Consider the following 17,056-nt stretch of genomic DNA (forward strand, 5'->3'; position numbering starts at 1 on the left):
TGATAATTAACACTGACACATATTTGCTAGATCTTCACATACCCAAACTGTCTCGTGTGGAGATGACCGTATCTGCTACTGCAACCTGAGTAGGCGGCCCTGCTCAGCAGAAATGGGCACAGAGCTGGATCTGAACCTCACTGCCATCACCATGGTAATTCACCTCATCTCTGCGCCTCCCTTTCCTCAGCTGAACTGGGTCAGTGCCATCTACTCTTAAAGGTTGTTGTGACATTAAATAGCGTACATAAAGCACCTTGACAATGTCTGGATTGTCTTTTCTAACGCTTGACAATATTGTTCTGTCCCATCCTTTAGAGAAAGTGGGAGACAAAGTATTTCTAAGATCAAAACAGATTCCATTTATAGCTTAAAATATACAGCAATCCAGAATCCCCCGTGTTGGATAGAAGACTTGTGGATACCTCAAGTCTAATTTCTGCCTTTTAGCTATTTGCTAGAGTGAAACATAAGTAAAATGAGATATTTTACTACTACAAAATATCATATATACTATTTTGTTATTAAATAGGCCAAATGCACCCCTCTCCCAAGGAACATCAGACTTTAAAAATTATCCTTATGTCCAGAATTAAAGCTGCAAATCATTTTTACTGACAGACACCATTGCCATCCTCAAGAAACAAGGAGACGGATATGATGAACACGAGTGAGCAAGAGTATCTCCAGAAAGGTACCCAGGAAGCTGTAACATCGCCAGCTCCACAGAAGAGAGTCAGGTAGCAAGAAGGGGCTGAGTGGGAAATTGTTCACCGTGTTGTCTTTTGTTTGAAGCTTTGAATTTGGCACTGCGTGCAAGTAAGATTTATTCTAAACTAAAAGAAAAGTAGGGAGTGATGAGCTGCACAGCAATGAGCTGTGTCCATGCACCGGTTTGATACTTTACACAAAGGAACGTGTGGCTTCCTTCACGGCCTCTAGAAACCAGCGATGCTTCTGGTATTCCAGACCGGCCAAGCCCCGTGCACAGTGGCTTGGCAGCCACCGTGAAACCTCATGAGGTCAGCCAGGACAGGCCGTTACCACACCGGAGTGTTTGCTGTCAGTGATCATGCACACACGTTTTCTTCCCAAAGAGGTATATGTGAGGGTGATCACACTTCCCACCAACATGAGATTCTTCCAAAGAAGGAAGTAAAACCCCACAGATACCCAGCAAAGTCCTGGGTGCTCTGCCACGGCTCACAATCTACATACTTAGCGCTCAGTTCTCCCTGTTCTGCCAACGGAGCGCATGCTCTGAGGTCACCGAGTGTCTTTAGCCTGAGCAAGCCGACATTCTTTCCGGGCTGCCCTGCCATAATAACATTATTCTTCTTCATAAAATGGTCGGGCCAACGAGGGTCAGGCATGCGAACACTGATCATTTGTCTTTTAAGAAAATACCCCATGAGGCCAAAATAATTTAAGAAAACGTGTTTTCTCTGGTTAAGCTGAGAACCCTGAGAGCTCCTCTGACAGCCTCGCCACCGCAGCACCTCAAGACAGCTACAGTCACAGCCTCGTCTGCCCTTCAGAAAAAGGAAGCCACTTCTTCAGGTTCTTCTCCATTTCTTTTTAGTGACACCATGACAAAAGTATTCCACTTTAATCCTAAAATAAAACGGGCTGAGAGGAGGGCTTGAGTCCAGTCCAGACTGCAGCTCCCGCTCTTTGGCCCTGGCCCTGCAGGTGCGTGTAAGGAGACGGGACTGGGGTCTGAATATCACGGCATGGCTACAACCTCGGTGTTTTCCTACACGATAATCCCAGGTAGGTAATTTCCTGCCGACACAACTAAAGACATCGCGAGGAAACGTATATTATTTTGCGCTTGATTTATTCTTATAGCACTTACTGGATCAACCCAGAATATTAATTTTCCGATTTTCCCTAGAACTAGAAATTGAGGCTTCCTCCTTCATAGACGCAGTATTTCTTGCTTAATGGCAGACACTCAACATGATTTTGACAGTCTACTAGGATTTAAAAATAGGAATAGTTTTATTTTTTCCAGCTGAGGTACAAATAACAAAAGCTATATATATTCAAGTGTGTGGGATAGTTTGATATGTGTGTTGGATAATTTGATACATGTACATATTATGAAATGATTGCCACAGTCAGGCTAATCAACCTATTATGGCCTCATCACGTTACTGCACGTGTGTGTGTACGTGTGCGTGTGTGTGTTATGAATGTGTGTAGTGGCAGGGGTGGCGAGAATAGTTAAAATCTATTCTTTTGGCAAATATCACATATAAAATATAGTATAATCAACTTAGCCGCCATGCTGTGCATTGCCCCTCTAGACTTACTCATTCTATACGCCTGAAAGTTTGTATCCTTTAACCAGTTCTCCCCATTTCTCCCACCCCTAACCCTCTGGGAACCACCATTCTACTCTCTGCTTCTAAGAGTTTCACTTTTTTAGACACCTCATGTAAGTGAGCTCATATCGCAAGGTTTTAAAGCAGTTCTTTTTTACCCCTTAAAATAACAGGCCACGTAGAATAATAACCTAAGCCACTCCCCCCCAGAGGGAAGAGGGCAAAGTGACCCTGAGCTCTGGAGGGATGATATAGACCCCTGTGGTCTTCCTTGCCTGCACCACTCCTACCCTCCTGGCTGCCCAGTGACCAGCCCTTTCACACTAGCTTCTTTCCCATATGTTCTGGTTTAAGTTGTCCCTGTACCTTATTTTCCAGCTGAGCTTTCCTCCTGCGTCCCCCTCGGTGTGGTCACCACGCAGCTTCTGCCACGGCTCACACTGCCCCCTTCCACATGGGTTTGGACTGGCTGGAACCCGCCGCATTTCTGGGTGCAGGTAAAGCGGCACGTTCTCTAGGAAGCCTTTGGGAACCTGATCCCAAACCCTCTTCTCTCATAACGACCGGCAGTGGTGACTACATGAAGCCTTCTTATGCACAAGGCTCTGTTCTCTTGCTTTTCAGGACTTCTGCCCCTATATTTACATATTGTTTCCTACATATGTACAGTGTTATTGTTACAAAAAACTCCGTAAGAGTAAATGGCTTGCTAAAGGTCACACAGCTAGTAAGTGGCAGAGTAAGCATTGGCATACTTGCTTACTGTTTTTTCTCCTAGTAGACTAAGAGCTCTCCTTACAGTAGCAAATGTACTGGCTTCTTCTCTGCAACCCCAATCCCAGAAGAGGAAGAGGCACACAATCTGCACTTAACAAACATTTGCTGAATGAATGGACAGCTGTCCTAATAATTAGATTGTCTCAACAGTCAGACCGACTGAAATATTTCCTATGCTATGAAATACTGAAAGGAAGAGACTTAGAACTATGGGGCCAGGCAAGCTTGGTGCCCGTCATATGATGAACATCACGTGAGGGTTCCACCTGTGTTTCCCGGGGTTACTACTGCTGACCCACATAAGTCTATTGATCCATGAGCTCCTTACAGACAGGGACTGTGTTTTTTTGGGTTTTTTTCCCCTTGGGGATACTTAGTAGAATAAGAATAAAAAGATACTAGACTTCAAACTCTATGGGGATACAAGAGTAACTCACTCGGGAAAATTCTTTTACAACGGTCCACACTATTTTAACTCCAAATGCTTCACGGATGGACTTTTAAGTAGAGCTGCATCACACTGACATCTTATCCATCTCCTCTTGGCTACCTGCTTCTTATCCTACTTTGATTTAAAGAGCTTCAGGTTTATCTTGGAATCTTCGTGCCCACAATACCAGTTATTCATACGCTACAGACTGAAGCTTAGCTCATCTGTAAATCCTAGTTACAGCGGCAAGTAATTCAGAGTGTCATTATTACAGCTCAGATTCTATTTCTATAAATAGTGCTGTAAGACTCAGGCAACACCCATACGTCTCAAACACAGGAAAATGCCATCACATCAGAAACTTCATGTCAGCCTTGGCAGATCGTTCCAACAACCTAACCAGAGTCAATGCTGTCCCTTAAGAGAGACAAATATTTTCGTACAAAGACTAGGGAGTGCATGGTGGAGACTTAGGCTCAAGTTCTGATTCTATCCACCTTTAGCTGTCTTTGAGGTTCAATTTTCCTGTCTTACAAGAAGGGATCCATGGCGGTTTCCATAGTGTAGTGGTTGTCAGGTTTGCCTCACAAAAAGGGATCCGAATAGTTGCCCTGCCTATCTCCAAGGGCTACTGTAAATACTAAGTGAGGCATCCTACGCTAAGATACCCAGCAAGTGTTACCTACATGGTGCCTGTGTGCAAATGTCACTGTCCCTGCACAGCAGATGCCCCGTTCCATGCTGCGTACCCCTCTCTTCTCTCCTCGCCGTGGATACACGGTTTGAACCTGAGGTCTCTATTGCTCTTTCAAATGAAGTCAAATATGCTGCAGACTCAAGTCTGTTTATAGGTTGAGCAAAAATCACCAAAGCAATTATTTAGGGGGAGGTCAGGGAATTGTAGGTAAGATTAAACAATCACTTTAATGTTCGAATGGAAAATAGGTAAATTCTCAAGGACTGTTGGACTCTTTCTTTCATGATGTGTGTAGCTTGATATGAACTACTTTTCCCCCAAGAAATACGCAGGGTAATGGATTTATTTTTCTGGTAAAACTTCTTCAAACTAAAGAACTTTTGTTTCTTAAAGGGAAAAAGTTCTCCTTACTTCCAAATGCACTACAGTAAGATTTTCAAGTTGATGTGTCAGATTGCCCAGTGACTGCTTCTCCGCCATTTCATCTTGCATATTCTTCTACATTTTTTTCCTTCCACTGTACTCCTGAGGTCAGCGAAATGGGAGATTCCCAGTATTTGGAGACCAAAAGGGAATTTCCAAAAGAGGAGAACAAAGTCCACCAAAATTTCCAAAAGGACAGAAAAGTCTAGTGAGGCAGTAATGAATCATTTTCTTGCAGTTTCTTTCTCACCCTCAAACAAAATCAACTGAACACACAATTTCAGAGCCACGAGAGGCCGATTCACACTCAGATTTTGAAAACTCTTTCTAAAGCTCACATTCCAGTTCCACTGTTTATGTAGTTGTGAGTCCCTGGATTCAACTTCTTCTGCCTCCTCCTCTTCCTCCTCCTCCCTCCCCTCTTCTATTCTCTTCTTGAGACAGGGTCTCACTATGTAGCTTAGGCTGCCCTTGAACTCACTATGTAGCCCAGGCTGGCCTCAAACTGCAGCAATCCTCCTGTCTCAGCCCCCTGAGTCCTGGGATTACAGGTGTGTCCCACCAGGCTCAGCTGGTGGACAATTCCTGAACCACTTGCTTTGGGTTGGTGCATGTAAGGCAAGGATCACCATTGCCACCTCAAAGCGTTCTGGCAGCATCTAGTGAATTCAGGCACCTGTGTCTGACATGTGGAAAAATACCCCAAGGTGGCCCTTCTTTTTACTTTGCTCAAAAAGAAGCAAGCTGAGAAGATAGGTTCTAACAGGGAGTAATAGCCAAAACACCAGCAGTGTCTTGGCACGACAGTACACTCAGCCAGGTATCTTATGTACCTTGATATATTACTATTATTCACTAGTGTGAGATTAAATCAAAATTGTGTGTATCTGCTGAGAAACCCTACCTGCTGGAGAGCTGAAATGACTAGTGTAACACAGAACGTGGAGCCTCTTACCTGCTAGACTCATTTACAAAGATAATTTAGACAAATAGTTTTTGTCTTCTTCGCAGCTTTCTTCCAAATATACAATTCTACATCTCCTTTAAGCCTTACCCATTTCTAACATTCAAAACCAACATTTTCCAAAATCCTTACTCATTTAGACTCTACTGTGTTTTTATCTTTAGGGCTTAGAACTCGATATTGAATCAAAGTATGTGGAAGCAGAGAAGAAAAATACAATAACACCTCAGCCTACACTGGTTTGAAACTTAGCACACACACGCACGCGCACACACTCACACGCACACACACACTCCCCTTTCTTCTTTTCATTTCATGCTAGTATTGGGCCAGTTTGCTCATTTTGTATCTTCCTTTGGGAATTTTTTTCTTGAGCATACCCAGACCCACTCTAGCATCAAAAACTTTCCCACCTTCAGCTTTGACGTAATTATGGATAAATAGTGTATTTATATGGGGAAAACAGGTAGGCTCATTTCATTAGTCATTCAGTGCTGCTCCCCGAGAGCCAATCATATTGCATGTACTGTACTGACGGCAAGTTGGACAGATCCAGTCCAATGGGAGAGACAGACATTACCAAATGAACCCCCATCCATACATACTGAACTTAGGGATGGCTGCAAACAAGCAGGCTGTGAGTTGGGAGAACAGTGAAGCCCACAACTGCAAAACTACCCATACCTAATAGAGTTTTTTTTTTTAATAAGAAAAACCTACAGGGATTTCTTAAGCCCTCTACAAGGATGTGGCGTCCAAAGCATCATTAAGAAGCAAGTGTGTACATGTATAAATACCGAATAGCTTCTCTGGTGTGAAAAACAATAATGGTACATAAGATCCTAATGATATAATTGACCATGTGAAATAGGAAGAAAAGGTCTAAAGGAGCAGGGGAAGTGGGAAGGGTAGGGGAAAGGCAATAAGGGAAAAGAAAAAAATATGAGAAACTGAAACAATGGAAATGAAGTGTTTGTAAATAGGGAAGGGAGGAGGGGGTGAAGGGAGGGCAGAGGTAAGGGGAAAAGTGAGAACCAAGACCTGTCATGTAAAGGTACAAGATCCCAATAATGAATATAATAAACCAATAAACTCAGTGAGAGAGAGAAAAAAGAAGCAAGTGCGTTAAAAAAGATAAGACGGCTCGAAGTAGAGAGTAGGAGAAAGGAGATCAATGTCGCGTATCATTCAGTCTCTCCATTTAATCTTCATCCAGAAAGGCTGTTGCCCACGCTGAGGTGATGATCAATATGTGACCCCTACAATTTCAATCTTTTTTTTTCTCATTAAGTTTAGTGGTCCATTTTAGGTACACAGTACAGTTACATTCATCACTGGGATCGTGTACCTCTACATGACAGGTCTTGGTTCTCATTTTTCCCCTTGTTCCTGCCCTCCGTCACCCCCTCTTCCCTTCCCTATTTACAAAGACTTGGTTTCCATTTTATCATTTTCTCATGTTTTTCTCTTTTCCCTTATACAGTTTCAATCTTATCAGTCTAAATTATACATAATATATCTATATATGTATCAGCATGACCTGCAAGTCATCCCCTGACCAGATTCTTGTGTGGCTATGACAACCCGACTCTTGGTCTTCCAGGGAAGCTAAGATACCTGAGATGGGGCAAAGACAGGAAGGGAGCTGAAGCTCCTCCTGGTACTGTGGCCTGGGACGATGAGTGCAGGAAAACTGGGGCCCAACTCCAGGTGGGAAGGGCATACAGGCCTTTCTAAATGCGGGAGACTTTCACCAGTGCCACCAGAAAATGACGCATCTCATGATGCCTCTCATGAACAGGGAGAGAACTCTGTTCACTGTGTCTCCGTCAGCCATTATATTCTCTGAAGAGACAGAATCAAATCAATTCTCTCACCTTACTTATTAGCAGAGATTCCTCACCGCACGAGCATAAGTCTAACAAAGGCCAGGAAAGAACATTTCGTTACTTTTGATGCCTCGACAAGTCTTAACCTACTATGTTACTGGGACTCCCAAGATTTCATGTGCTGGCCTTGGAGTCAGGTTTTGTGATGTGGATGTGCGTTCAAGGCCTGTCATTACCCGTCTGATCTCAGAGTATCCTGGATGACGTGCTGTCATGGTACTTCTTACATAGAGGAAAGGGCCAGAAAAAGGTAAGACATAACTACGGATTCCGAGTGACCACTGCATCAGCCTTTGCTACACTGACAACTTTAACGGTGCTGTGCTGCCTGTGTGTTCGGCAATTTGTTCTGCCCCTCGCTGGTTCATTCTTTCAACCTGCACTCCCCGGGGCCTCTTCTACCCTAGGTACAGCAGGAGCTGGAATACAGAGACAAGGCACCGACCACGGACGGGCAGCCTCACCCTGGCCTCCAGGGCAGTTATTACTGGGGACTGCCTGTGCGGATTATCAAAATCCTAGTCAGCCAATGAGACTTTCTGACCTCGGTCAGAAAGTAGGACAGGGGGCCAAGCTCGGGTGGTGAGCCAGCCCCATCTCCGGCCGTCTTTCACGTCAGCCAGTCCTGCCCCTTACTTTGACTCCTACCCACCTAAGGAACAACACCCGCCTTCCCCACGTGCAGAAGACTTCTAGCAAAGGCCACTGCCTGGGGCATGGAACGCCAGGGGATCCCACACTGGCAAGAAGAAAGAAAACAGCAAATGCAAACTCACTAAAATACTTATGACACAAAGGGGCAAGGGAGCAAGAGTCCCTCCTGGGTGCCAGGATCAAGGGTGGGACGAGAGTAGAACAGCGGACCCTGGTGGCCACCTTCACCTCCAGGTGCTCCTAGTCACCTGCATTTTCCGCGCCTGATGTGCGGAGTCAGGCGGATAACACTGGGTTTTTAGTAAATGCCGCCAGCAGTTCACAGCCAGAAGCACTTCAGCAGAAGGGAGCAGGGGGCAGGAAGGCCAGCCTGGGCACAAAGGCACATTCCAGTTGGAGCTGACCCACAGTGACAGAGATGGGCGATGCCAAGAGGGGAAGGGTAAGACCAGGCAGAAGCAAGTAACATTAAACAGACAGCAACAAAGACAAGGAAGATATAGGGAGAAAAGATTCAAAACCAAGGAACTTGGAGGTCGGGAAGATGGAGACTTTGAAATCGATGGGCAAAATAATTGTGACTGGAGGCACGCCTGAACGAGGCGCTGCCTTAGGTCTGCGTTTGAGGGGAACTGCCTGAATACAGGGCGGTAAGCCCAGAAATCAAGGGCTACGCTGGCCAGGACATAAACCTGTGTCCTCGAGAAAGATTACGTTGCCAAGAAAGAAGAGTGGCAGTGTGCCCTCAGTTCTGAGCAGGAAGGTGAGAACTGCGGGTAGGGCGAAGGAGAGCCTGGGTGTAGCAGGTGCTAAGGACAGAGACGTGCGATTGGTGCTGAGGGAGCATCTTCGGCCATGTACGGGCTCCCAGGACCTCCAGGACTCGCCTCTCCCTGAGCCCTTCTGCAGGGCTATGAGACAGGGGCTTCAGCACCCTTCAGCCACGCTCATCCTCCCGGGAGGGGCACATCACTGCCTGACGCTTCAGCCTCTGGGGTGGGAGGCTTGGGATCTGCCTCCCTGTTTTGCTCAGTCTCTTGTCATCCTGGTTTCTGCCAGAAGGAGAGTCTTCCTCAGTACCCACTGGCCACAGCTGACCCAAACCCATAGGCAGCTAAGAGCATAACTACACCAGGAGACCCGCAGACCCAGGGCAAGACATCAGGACAATGGCTCTAACTCCCCGGGGTCTCGGGTGCTACGTGGCATTATCAGAGGAACACTTGATAGCTCAGTATGCACTTTGGGCTTGACACGTTCAAGGTGCTCCTTAGTAGTTGGTACTCCTCAAAGCCGCCTGACCCCCGGGTTTAAATCATAAAAGTACAAGCAGAATGTGAAACGATGTCTATTTCAGCCAGTTCAAAGAAGAACGTGGGGTTATTTTCTCAAAGCAAGATAGGTCAAGAGTTACATATTAGACATCTTAAATATTGATTGTTGAATAAAGCTGTACAGAATTAATGAAAAAGAAAAGATCAAGGAATTTCACGAAGGCAAAGGGCAGGACATCCAAAGTCAGGGATATTGAGATTTGATAAGTTCAGACAGTTTTTATGAATTGTTGTGTCTGGACCGATCAACTGCTTCAGAATCCCATCCTGCCCCTTCTGGTCCTTGTCCTAGCAAACTTCCCACTCTCAGCCTTGGGACCACGAATTAGGGGCCCGAGACGAAGATAAAAGGAACGTCTCTGACGGTCAGCAATGCCTCTCTCTGGCACATCTTTAAGGACCCTGCGAAACTGGCTCCTGCCCCACAGCACAGGAACAGGGCGGTCAGCCCCTGGCTGAGGGAGCCCTCATGCTGGCTCAGTGACAGGCTCCTGACTGCTTTCCCTGTGTCAGTACTGTCGGTCTTTGGCTGTTTTTGACCATTCTCTGAATCACCTCTCCCCTGTGCGACAGGAAAATTCTTATCTAATGATTTCAAGAGTTTTGCTTTACAATAAGGTCAGGATCAACACAAAGAAGACTCACCTGCAGCTGTCTCAGAGTTCACACAAGGCCAGCTACCCTGATCCTCCTCACCAAGCTGCTGGCTTACACTGAGAAGCTTACCAACGCCTTCCAAACTCATTCCGTTCCCAGCCTTTTGGAAGGAATCCAAATTCAAGAACCAGAGGTGCAGGACAGTCGTGTGGCCCACCCACCCCAACACCGTGTCTCTGTGCTCCAGTTCATCTCCGGGCGTCACCCTTCTCTCCCTCAGACAGAGCTGAGCCCGAATGAGCTGTTTCACAGGTAAAGCTGTGCCTGTTCTTTGGACAGCACGTCACAAGAGGAAGGCTACCACGAGACAGGACACAGAGATTCCACCAGGCAACCCCACCCCATGTGAAAGGAGCCTGACTGCAGAACTTGCCAAAAGGAGAGGCGGCCGGGAGGCAGCAGCTGAAGGACTGAGACCCAGGAGGCCCGAGACATTCCTGTGGCGAGGGACAGATTGGCTCCCCCTGAACACACCACTCGACACCTGGAAGGCTTCGGGCCCTCTTCCTCAAAGCCCTTGCTTGCTGAAGAGCTGCTGCCTGTCTACTCCCACCCCTCAGGGATTAATGAGTCAACATCACTTCCCGAAGCCCCTCAGACCACGGCTTTGCCCCACTTAGGCCAGGGCCGCCTGAGGCTGCTCTGTGCAGACCTGTACCACAGCGCCCCTCTTGTGGTGAAGGAATAACTCACATATTTGTTGCATGCTCTACACCATGAGCTTCTTCTGTAAGGCCAGGGATGGCAGTGAGTGTATCTCCGGCTCAGCATCAGCTCTGGCACAGACTACACGCTCATAAAGTATCTTCAGAGTGCTGCTACCCTAAGTCAGAATGAATCTGGAAACTCTGTTTCATCAGACAATATAAATGCCAAGAAATACTACGTTCACTTTTTCTCCACAGAGTTCTAGAAAGGACTTGCACTGGTCTTATAAAGTAAAACTTCACTAGCATGGATTCGTGAGGAGGTCAGGCTCGATTAGCAGAAAGCTAGAATTAGAAAGTACCCCCGTAAAGATAGGTTTAAACTTCCACCTCGAATGAGCCTACTGACGTAACAATGACATGGTAATCAGGGGCCTGGGCACTGGCTTTAAAGAACGGACAGAAGTAATGTGAATTAGTCTGACAACTGGTCATTTACATCGATGGGTTAAATATGTCCTCATTGCAATCTTGTTTTTTCAAATTCATTTGCTTAAAAAATTCTTTGGGGAAATGGATAAAATACAATTTTAAAAATTCTTTGCTTTTTCATCTTTTTTGGGGGGGGTTCTTTGGGGGATTGTATTAATCTTTCTTTCTTTCTTTTTCTTTCCTTTTGGTTCCAGGGATCGAACTCGGGTCCTTACACTTGTGAGGCAGGCGGCAGAACCACTGAGCTAAATCCCTGGCCCGATTCTATTAACCTTAATCATTGGTGCATGGCACACTTCCCTTACTCATGTTGTGCTCTCATTCATTTATTTTGTAATCTTAATAATGTAATAAGCACCCCAAAACCACTCCACAAAACAAAGGCCAGAATCTTGAGAATAACAAGAATACAAGAATCACTAGTTACTGAGGCCACACTTGCCACCCTTGCCCCCCAGCCTGAGTAAGGACAATCCTTAGGCACAGAACTATTGCTCCTGGCTGTCCTTTCTATACAGATCTAATTGCATCTATCAGAATTCCTAAAGCTATATTTTCACTTTTGTTTTTATTAAAAGAACTTTCGGTGGTAATATGGGGGAATTTCATGTGGTTTTTTTGTTTTTTTTTTTTTTTTTTTTTTTTTTGGTACCAGGGATCGAACTTGGGTCCTTGTGCTTGCGAGGCAGGTGCCTGAACCACTGAGCTAAATCCCCGGCCCTAGGAATTTCATGTTTTTACTATTATGTTTCTAAGATTTAGTAATGTCTTTTGGGTTTGTTTTTGAAAGTGGCCTCATCTTCCACTTGGGACTACACCAGCACTTACTTACTCACACCTCTCACTCATAGCATGCAGGCCGTTTCCAGGATTTTGCTGTTGCTTATAACACAGGCCTGCTCCTTCTTGTTCATGAATGAGAGCCTCTTTCGGCTATCGTACCTAAGGTGTAAAGGGTATGTGGCTCCTCATCTTTATATAAAATAACCTTCTTTGATGTGGACACGACAACCCGCTCTCCCCCCAGTCATATATACAATAGGTTTGAGGACTCGTATCTCCGCTGATGCTTGGTATTAGCAGATTTGTTAATATTTGCCATTTGTCATCAGTGTAAAACCAACTGGAGACATTAGCATTTATAGATGAGGGAATATATATTAACCAGTGTTTTGAAATAAGAAAACAACACATTTGATAACAAAAATAACTTCTACTAGAGAAAATTTAGAAATATAGAAAAGCACCAAGACGGAAAAAATAGAACAGCTACAGTTTATCATGGCTTAATATTTCTTTATAATGAAGGAATATTATCCCATGAAGAGGGAAGCCTACAATTGTAATTTATTGAAAGCCTCTTGGGAGCGCTTCTCGCAGACCTGCCCCTTTTCAGACCTGCTTTACTGAACATGGCCCTCCCGTGTTCTAGCCAGTCTTAGGGTCCCCTAAGTGCCTCTGCACTGTGCCAGGTACCCAGGGAGCTACTTCCATGCCGTAATCCTCTGGGCTAAATATCAGGGCTAAAAGCTGAAGATATGTTTTGGAATTCACACCATCTCTCTCACGGGAGGCTCATGTTCTTACAATAGTTTCCACTCCCACCTCTTTTGATCTGGGAGGAAGGGACTGGAAGTCCTTATTAAACACTTAATAAAAACAACTCCTTTATTTTTAAATCCATTTTCAGAGACTCCTTTGTAGCATTGTACTTCCTTTCAGCAGCAAGACGCCATTAAAGAGCCCAAAGCTGTCTGCAGAATAACAAGGACACTGGCTGGGCTGCAGGTAATTGAATGAAGGCTCCCCCAAGGCACAGAGACTCCATTTCTCGGGGCAGAGTGTATTTTACAACCTCTAGAGAAAGAGAATCAGAAACCCAGCCCCATATGAAGAGTCTGCTCATGGCACATCTTCTGGTGACCAAATTTCAAACTGCTGATGCCTCACGTGGGTCAGGGGCCGCTCAGTGAAAATTAAGGGAGAAGGAGGAGGACCTAGGCCCTGCTCTCCAGGGTGTGGCCATCTGCTTGGGATGGCACAGGCTACAGAATTATGGATCAGAGAAGAATAAGGTAAGTGTCATTATTAGGCATCACACAGGGCAGTAAGAACCCGATTTAGACTAACACAGGTTGGGATAGGTTCTGCTGGAAGCGGCAAGAGATTTGAACAAGGCTCTAAAGGGCAATCAGACTCTACAGGAAAAGATGAAGGACAATTCGGCACAAGGGGAAGCATTTCATTCCTGCAGAGTCAGTCAAATGCAAGGTTCAAACACCGTGGGCCAGGGCACAGAGGTGAACAGAACCAACAACAGCGTTCCTGGAAGACCTTTCCCAGGAGGGACCATTTAAGCAAGAATTTGAAGGATCATCAGGGCAGCGGGCAGGCTCTGCAGAGGGAAGAAGCATGCTACGGACAAGTCCACGGCAATGCTTGCCTCTGGTGTTTACTAGGAGGGGAAGTCAGGACAGCAGCCACAGAGAGGGCCAGGCTGCTGGAGGAGCAGGCAGAGGCTGACCCCAGGGGTGGACAGGCCATTGCGAGGAATGTGAGCTAGAGTTCAGGACTGTCAGAAGTCTCGTGTTTGGGGGCTTTGTTAGAGTCGAGACAGCAAAGAAACAGAATCCAAATACATCTTGGAAAGAGCACTCTGGATAAGGAGTGGAGAGAGGGAAAGCAGGAAAGTCAGAGAGCGGGCAGTGGTGGGACTCAGGATAGAGACGCAAGCTGCACTGTGCTTGCTGCAGTGGGGAGAGTGGATGGATTAAAAATGCACTTTAATACCTCTTTATTGTGGTAAAAACTCATGAGAGTTAATGTCCTGGCCCATTTTCCGTGTACAGCATACTCATATTAACTGTATGCATCCTGTTGTTCAATGAACTCCAGAACTTCATCTTATAAAACTCAAACTGTGCACTCACGGGACAACTCTCTTTCCCCTCCTCCCAGCCCTAATGACATCGTTCTACCTCGTGTTTCTAAGAGCTTGGCTACTTCAGGTACCTCAAATGAAGGGGAAGCACGAAGTATTTGCTTTTGTGGCCAGCTTGTTTCATTTGGAGTATGTGCTCTGGGTTCTCCCGCACTGTACAGGTGACGAGATTCCCTTCTTTCGTAAAGCTGAATCATATTTCATTGTATGGATAGCCCATATTTATCCATTCACCCATAAATGGACATTTAGATGACTTCCACCTCTTGGCTATTTTGAATGGTGCTACAGTGAACATGTGTGCGTACATATTTCTTTAAGATCCTGTCTTCAGTGTTTCTGGATGTATACCTATAAGTGGATCATATACTAATTTTACTTTTAGTATTTTGAGGAACCTCCATCCTTTTTTCCATAGCAGCTGCACTACTGTACATTTCAGTATACCTGGGATTGAATTTGAGACTGACTGATTATCAGTCAGGGGATCAAGTCCAGGACCCTGTCAGTGGTATCTTGGTTCACAAACTTGATTCTTTCCACAACTCTGGTTGCAAACCGAGCAGCACAAGAACCAAATCAAATGCAATGGTTAGGTTCAAAGTTGACCTTATGGGGAAATTTGATTCAGTTCTTGTCCAGTTTGGTTTATGACCAGAATTATGGAGAGAACTGAGCTCATAAACCGAGGTACCACTGTACATGCTAGGCAAGCACTCTGCACTGAGCTACATTCACCTCTTATTTCACATTCCAACAAATCACATGCGTTCTAATTTGTCCTGATCCTCATCAGCACCTGTTATTTTCTATTTTACCTTTTTCAGAATGGCATCTTAATGGGTAAGGTGGTGTTCTCATTGTGGCTTTGGTTTACATTTCCTTGAGTATCAGGATGTTCTTGAGCATCTATTCATACGTCGTTGGTCGCTGGTTATTTGCATATCTCTCTGAAGAGATGTCTGTGCAAGCCCTTTGCCCATTTTTTAATTGGATTGTGGAGTTTTGGTGTTACCATTAAGGGAACTCTTTCTATATTCTAGATATTAACTTTAATCATGTATAATAAAGCCTGCAAATATTTTCTCCCATTTTGGAAGCTACCTTTTTCTGTTTATTCCTTTATTACACAGAAGTCTTTAAGTTTGATATGGTCCTCTTTGTATATCTCTTTTTCATTTGTTGCCAGTGTTATGATGTCACATCCAAGAAATCAGCGCCAAATTCAATGTCGTTGAAGCTTTTCTCTTACATTTTCTTTCAGGTGTCTTATAATCTCAGGTCTTTAGTTCAGGTCTTTATTCCATTTTGCGTTGATTTTGGTATACGGTGAGGATCCAACATCAGTCTTTTGCATGCTGATAATCCAGTATTCCTAACAGTGCTTGCTGAACAGATATCCTTTCCCCACTGCAAGCTTTGACACCCTTGTCCAAGTTCCTCTGACCTTGCACATAAGGATTTATTTCTGTAGTCTCTGTTTTATTCCATTAGTTCATATAACTATCTGTTTTTATGCCATTATCATACTGTTTTGATTGCTTCAATTTTGTAATAATGTGATGAAATCAAGACGTGTGAGGCCTCCAAGCTGGGTGTGGTAGTGCACATGGAAGGTTGATGCAAGAGGATCCCAAGTATGAACCCACTCTGAGCAACTGAGTGACTTAAAGAGTCCCTGTCTCAAAATAAAAAAATTTGTAACTCAGTGTAGGGCCTTGAAAATCTCCAGTACTGAAAATAGACAACAGAACGATAAAACAAGCAATATAGTTCCACCATCCACTCCTAATTACCACTAGCACTGTTGCCACTTCTTTCCAAGAATTTTTTTATTTTGTTATACACATTTTGTATATATTGAAAAATTAAATTTATACTACATAAAATAGTTCTAATCGCTTCTCGGCCTTTTGGCTAAGATCAAGGGTAGTACATAAAATAGTTCTGCAATCTACTTTTTCACTTACTCTATTGTCATAAACATTTGACTATGATTAAAAATTATCTGTGTACACAATTTTAATTGCAATGATACTACATTAGATAGATATAAAATAATGTGACATTCAATTAGAAATTAAGGTGGTTTTCCATTTGTTCTATAATAACGTACAGACCTATGGTAAATGCTCTGAAGTATACATGTTTGCTCCATTTCTCAAATGGAGACTTTGGGGATTAAGAGGGATGAATATTTTTAGAGGTTTTGATACTATTGGAAAACTGTTTTGAGAAAGATTACACCAATTCGTATCCCTAGGGAATAAGCCTGTTCCTTCCCTGTACTCTTACTATCATTGAACAACATAGCTTTTAAAATGTTTACTAGGTTTATAGGTGAGAGATAGTATATCATAGTTCGGGTTTGTTTTTTTGTTTTGTGTTTACTGTTTTCATGAAACCGTGAGGTAGAAAACTAGTCCCACAAAAACTCCATTCCAGTACATTCAGGTCATGCAAATACACTGTTCTCTTTTAGTATCATAATCAAGAACATGAATTTAAGTTCACAAAGCATCAAAACATTTCAAGTAAAACTACTCCCGGGACCTCATTTCTGGCAGCACAAGGTGGCTCTGAGCTACGGAGGACAGCCCCACAGGGCGAGGCTGAGCATCAAGCCACACAGAGTGCTCAGCCGGACCTGTCAGCTCTCTGTAAGGGGTCACCTGACACAAGCACGTGGCACTCCTTCCTTCCCCTGCTATAGAAGATGCGCTGAACTATAACCCCAAAGCTACTCTTCAGCTGAAAAGGCACCTGGAAACAGAATCCTGCAGCCTCCAGGAGTCACACAGAAAAGAGCTGCTTAGGTGCA

At 44.5% G+C, this 17,056-nt stretch overlaps 1 protein-coding gene and 1 pseudogene across 1 annotated transcript in view; one reads left to right on the forward strand and one right to left on the reverse strand.

The window, feature by feature from the left end:
* The window catches only part of Ttc28 (tetratricopeptide repeat domain 28), a 558,472-nt gene that overhangs the window by 69,891 nt on the left and 471,525 nt on the right, over positions 1 to 17,056 (reverse strand). The gene's annotated exons all lie outside the window — the stretch shown is intronic.
* On the forward strand, positions 16,133 to 16,278 carry LOC117285803 (annotated as a pseudogene).

Source organism: Fukomys damarensis, unplaced genomic scaffold (genome assembly GCF_012274545.1).
Source record: "Fukomys damarensis isolate Sample0158 unplaced genomic scaffold, DMR_v1.0_HiC HiC_scaffold_12, whole genome shotgun sequence".
In the NCBI taxonomy this organism is placed as follows: domain Eukaryota; kingdom Metazoa; phylum Chordata; class Mammalia; order Rodentia; family Bathyergidae; genus Fukomys; species Fukomys damarensis.